At 41.0% G+C, this 6,000-nt stretch overlaps 1 protein-coding gene across 2 annotated transcripts in view; it reads left to right on the top strand.

The window, feature by feature from the left end:
- Nucleotides 1-884: 884 nt before the first annotated feature.
- LOC117413455 (delta-sarcoglycan-like) overlaps nucleotides 885-6,000 on the top strand; it is a 96,981-nt gene continuing 91,865 nt past the window's right edge. The window contains exon 1 of one of the 2 annotated variants that reach the window (XM_058997238.1): nucleotides 885-961. The gene's annotated coding sequence lies outside the window, so the exon portion shown is untranslated. Of the gene's footprint in view, nucleotides 962-4,163; nucleotides 4,683-6,000 lie in introns of those variants that run through there. The other variant, XM_058997237.1, reaches the window with a different exon arrangement.

Below are 6,000 nucleotides of genomic sequence, written 5' to 3'. Positions count from 1 at the left end.
CCTTATAAAAGTTTCCCAAGGTGAAAGCATAGCAAAGTGTGATGAAGCATATTGAAAGTATGGTAAAGCATTAAACCAGCAGGGTAAACTCTGGTACATGCATAGTATAACCATGGGGAAAAGCATGGGAAACCTGCAAAAAAAACCCATGCAAAAATACAGTGTTAAACTTTTGTAAGGGGAATGCAATAGATCTGTCACCGAGCCTTGCTCTGTGCTGCTGGCAGACACTCAAAGGCACTGGCTGTCCCAGGCTGGGGGAGCCTTGATGAACTTTAAAGTGGAGGGCAACGTTTTCTGCATGGATGCCGAATTCTTGTCTTTGTGCTTAACAAAGCAAAATGCAGCTTTTATTTATTCAGACATATCAGTGTGTAAAGGGCTGTCTATTGATTGAATCAACCCAAAGATGGATCAAAGAGGTTAAAAACACACACGGTCTGGGTTTAAGAGCTTGTTCAATGACATGCCTGGTGGATTTTTAAAATCTTTTTTTTTTTTTTTTTTTGTAGTGCTTAAAATAAGTTTCATTAGTATGTGAAGTGCGCCTGTGCTCTGCTGATAAAACGACTCTAATAGCATGAAGGCGTTTTATTATCCAGCAGGAGGTTTCGCATTATAAATGCAAGTGCTCCCTTGTTCAAAACAACCCCAAGGGACCCTGCACCTCTAAAAAGACAGGAAAGACACAGAGGAAACTTTGTCTCACATTTCAACATGCTGCAGCTTTTACAGCTCTGTAAAGGTTAGCAGATCAGTACAGAATGGAGATCATGCCAAACACATGTTCCCTGTTGTTGTCTGGGGAGAATTAGCAATGATAGGAGGGAGGCATTCCATATATGGGATTGGAAGGACAAGTAAAAATAGTCCCTGGAATACTGGTGCAAGCCCCAGCAAGGATCGACAGAAAACCCTTGGATTTTACATGCAGTCCGCCGTGTAGTGAACATCTCAAACGGTAAGGCACAAAGCAACGCTTTCTTCTTCGTATGCCTTCTGGACAGGGGAAGAAGTTCTTGTATGGTTTTTAATTGAACTGATTCGGGAGTCATTAGCTTTGTGAACTGTGCTACTGTGTCTGTCTCTGTATGCATGCAGATCTGAAGGCAGGCAGAGCCCCCGTGGTGTGGTGAATATTTAAAACAGCTTTTAGAAATCAGTGGGAGCCTCTTTCAGGGTCACGCGAGGTGAGCCTTGGCGTGGGTGTGTGGATACCTGAGCTCCTTACTGTGTGGCAGGAGGAACTACTAAGTTAGTACAGTCTGTTACAATCTGACAAGAAAGTGTTGTACCCAAATGAGGGCTTGGATGAGGATAATGTGCCTCACTCACACAGTTTTTTAAAGGACTGTTTATATATAGAACTGAACTTATATTAAACGGTGGTGCTTTGTGACAAAAATGAGAATAAACTAAAAAACACTAAAGCATTTGAAAAGCAGAATCATTGCAAAATGGATTAAATGGATGAAAATGTGACGTTCCTTAAAACAGTCCTTGTAGTTTTGTGATGTGGGCCCGCTACAGCAGTGTGTGTACTGCAGCGTGGAAAGAGTCTGTAACAAGCTGGGTCCCTCGTGGAGTGCAATCTACAGGCTGCTTTTATGCTGAGACTCTCTGCACAATTCATCACTGTAAACAGTAATCTTCTCTGGCAATGTGAAACACGAGCCACTCTTCCTATTTGCCTGCGTTGTACAATTTAACAATTACTACAGTTGAGGTCTGCTGCTGTATGCCAGAAGAAATTAATTCTTCTATCTGCTTTTGTGTAGTGTGAGAGCTGTGGCACACGTTCCCTGTAGTGTGCAAGGGTTTACACAAGAACATACATTTTTAAAAGATATTTTGCGGTCAGGAAGGATTGCATATCTGATTTGTAGGGATGTTAGGGGGGTATGAATTGGAAGCTCTTTTGAAGTTTTTTGTTTTCATTTCCAGGTTAGGGGGAATGAATCCAGACCAGGATCGGAGCCTGGTATCAGTTTAAACAGGGAAGTGGGTTTAATCTCTCCGGAGTTCCTCTCTGGGTATCTTCAATCTCTCTCTCCAGAGCACACCAAATCTAGTCACAGTATTCTGGAACATCGGTTACATTCTGTCTGGGGTTTAACCCTAAAATCAGAATCCCTCGTTATAAAGCAAACTTCAAAACCTCTCGACAACTCAACTCAGCTCTTCACAGCTTAGTCTTAAACTGCATGTTTAAACAAATGATGCACAACGTTTAAGAGATCTTTCACTGGGGTGCTTTTCAAAACACAGCCCTCATTACTAATTCATCAAGTAAGGATGCATGAAAATGAAGTGTGCAATTAAAAAAAAAAAAAAAAGAAATCCTTTTTTGACTGCGATTCTTTGCAGGTTGTTTTCCGGTTCTGCAGTATTACTCGTGACTGTGCAGCAGTAATTGTGTCTTCAAAACCTCCTAACACCGGTTATGCTATTACTGTATCTCCCTGGTCAGCCTTTAATTACTCAGCAACTCATTTAATGCTTTAAAAACAGCTGCTAATTTGTTAACCAAATTGAACACTCTTATAAAATGCCGTGGAAGATTCCAGCAATCTAATTATATAATACAATTCAAAGATGCCAGAGTGCATTAGCACACGATAACCCTAACCCTAACCCTGACCCAATCCCTAAAAACTAACCCTACCTAAGCCTAACCCTTTTCTGATACAGTTGTGTACTTACATATATCATGCATGACAATACCATTGTAACTATACTATGTAAATACACAGTAATTAGAGGCATGACATGTAAAGTGTTATCAAGGTTAATTATTTAATTGACTAAACTTCAAACTCTCAGCTATAAAGCATCATCTTCATGAAGCCCAGTCCAACACAGTGTTAGTAAGACACTGTCACACAGCAGCACTCCTCTGAAATACAGTGTAGTGTGGGCTGCTGTGAGATACAGTGCACTCTGAAATACAGTGTAGTGTGGGCTGTGAGATACAGTGCACTGAAATACAGTGAAGTGTGGGCTGCTGTGAGATACAGTGAACTCTGAAATACAGTGTAGTGTGGGCTGCTGTGAGATACAGTGCACTCTGAAATACAGTGTAGTGTGGGCTGCTGTGAGATACAGTGCTCTGAAATACAGTGTAGTGTGGGCTGCTGTGAGATACAGTGCACTCTGAAATACAGTGTAGTGTGGGCTGCTGTGAGATACAGTACACTCTGAAATACAGTGTAGTGTGGGCTGCTGTGAGATACAGTGCACTCTGAAATACAGTGTAGTGTGGGCTGCTGTGAGATACAGTGCATTGAAATACAGTGTAGTGTGGGATGCTGTGAGATACAGTGCATTGAAATACATTGTAGTGTGGGCTGCTGTGAGATACAGTGCATTGAAATACAGTGTAGTGTGGGCTGCTGTGAGATACAGTGCATTGAAATACAGTGTAGTGTGGGCTGCTGTGAGATACAGTGCATTGAAATACAGTGTAGTGTGGGCTGCTGTGAGATACAGTGCATTGAAATACAGTGTAGTGTGGGCTGCTGTGAGATACAGTACACTATGAAATACATTGTAGTGTGGGCTGCTGTGAGATACAGTCCACTCTGAAATACAGTGTAGTGTGGGCTGCTGTGAGATACAGTGCACTCTGAAATACAGTGTAGTGTGGGCTGCTGTGAGTTACAGTGCTCTGAAATACAGTGTAGTGTGGGCTGCTGTGAGATACAGTGCACTCTGCTTCTCACCCACTCAAGGTCAGAGAAAAGGCCAGATACTATGAACTGCTGTGGGTGTATATTAGAGGTGTGCTACTCGTATTCTCTGATTTATTTCCTTTAAGAAATGAGAAGTTGTTAGGTATTAATTAAATGCTGATATACATAGCAGCATCCTAAACAACAATGCATTTGAGCTAGAGAAGCTGCTTTATGTACCCTATTATATATAAAAAAAAAAAAAAAGCTGTGCCTTTAAATCATTTCAATCAATGTTTACAACCTCTTGAGGGACCGAAGCTGTCAATTTGCCAACTTCAAGGCAGCCGTAGATGCTCTCCACTAATTCTCTTTGCCCTCCCCCTCTCTCCCCCCTTCTCACTCTCTCTCCTCTTTATGCTCTCTCTTCTTTGGATTTCAAATCATGATCCTTTCTGCTGCAAAGAAAACTCCACCTCCTCCGGGCTCTGAGATGTTAATGTAGTCTAACACTGACAGTGCTGCTTTTCCCTGCCTGAGATCCAGTCCCAAATAAACAAAGAGACACACGAAGAACTGAAGCATGTGGGGGAGAGGAAGGTAGCTGCCTTTGCAAAAACAAACCATGTTGATGCTCCGCTGTCGCCTCACTGCTTCCCTCATATTCACATTTGGGGAGTAAGAAGGAGACGCACACATTGGATTTCTTATCATATAGGATGCTCACGGCTCTCTTCTCTCTGGCTGAATCCGGGGAAAGGACTAATGTACTTTCTTAGGGTGAAAGATACCAACCTAAGAACCAGCTCTGAGCCACTGGAGGCATGATATCCTAACTGATCTCGCCCCATGGAATGCGACCTGCTTGTGGATTGGAGCCTCCCAATATTTGTACTCTAAAGAGAACCGAAACTGCTTCTCTTCATTTTTATGTATGTCTTTTTCTTTTTTTTTTTTTTTTTTTTTGTTTTGAGTTGCACGGAGCGGTGATTTTTGGCATCTGAAAAAGAGGTAGGAAAACTCATTTCTTTTGACATTGGGTGTTGTCATGTACTGTACACAGCTGTGAGTTCAGAGAGGAGAAGTAAGCGATGCGTCCGGGTGCATCTCTGTTTAAGTGGAAGATTTAAGCAAGCTGGTACAGTATGCAGCTTTGATTGAACAGAGTCTGATCTTGATGCGTTGTCAGTTATTGCTGAATTAATGATGTCATATTATTAACAGCATACTGACTTGGTATTGTGCATCGGGTTTATGCTCTTCCACACAGCATTGATCTAAAACTTTCCTCTATTACTGGCATGCAAGTTTCACGTCATGCTTTCGAGGGGGTTTGCTTCTTAATACTCAGTGTCAGCTGGTGGGGGTTGTCCTTGTTGTCGTGGATTAACAGAGGAGTTTGTGAGGATTGCAAACTCTTCATGAGTGTCTCTTGTAAGCCTTTTGCCTTTATTGTATAAAAGTCGTTTTGTTATTAACAAGTAGGGACTCAGCTTTAATCAACCACAACATCGGTGCCATACTGTTTTCTTTTTTCCCTCCAATTAAGAATTCAAGAATATTTCTTGAACCTGATTTCAATTCAGATTGGGCTGCCACAGCTGCTGTAATCAGTCTCAATGACAATCTAGAACCACTAGGGCATCCCTCATTCAAGTTCTTAGCAAACCAGGAAGGATGATCGTACTGTAGATCAATTTATTTTCAGAACAAGTAATAATAATTATACTGGAGCCAATGAAAACAGAAAAGGGTTAGGGTTGTATCATGCAAAAAGATTTACACATTCAGTACATTGTGACTATGCATAATAACATTGTAATGATGTGTAAGTACACATGTGTTTACTAAGTAAGTACAATATAAATACACAATAATTAAAGAGCCTTAATGTAAAGCTCTAGCCAGTAGCCCCTGTGTTATTACCCTGTACTGTGGCAACATTGGATCAGATTGTACATGTTTTTAGTATGATGATGGCTTGGCATGTTTGTAAAAGCATTCATTTGTCTGGAATGTCCTGCTATGTCTAGTTGTTTGATTGAACAGCGCCATGGACTAAATTATACTGTCAATAAAGCACTGCTGGATTTGTTGATTAAATTAACCATTACGTTTTAGAATGTTGGCAACTATTATTATTATTATTAGTAGTAGTAGTAGCAGTAGCAGTAGCAGTAGCAGTAGCAGTAGCAGTAGTTGTGTATATTTCACATAACATATTTCACACCACATGCTTTATTTCAGTTGCATTTCTAGATGATTAAAAGCTTCGCCACTCTGTGCAAACGAGGCTTCCTCAGTAACTGTTGTTTAGATTTCGAATACA

This window comes from Acipenser ruthenus, chromosome 23 (assembly GCF_902713425.1).
Source record: "Acipenser ruthenus chromosome 23, fAciRut3.2 maternal haplotype, whole genome shotgun sequence".
In the NCBI taxonomy this organism is placed as follows: Eukaryota; Metazoa; Chordata; class Actinopteri; order Acipenseriformes; family Acipenseridae; genus Acipenser; species Acipenser ruthenus.
This window is presented reverse-complemented; position numbering and strand designations above follow the sequence as displayed.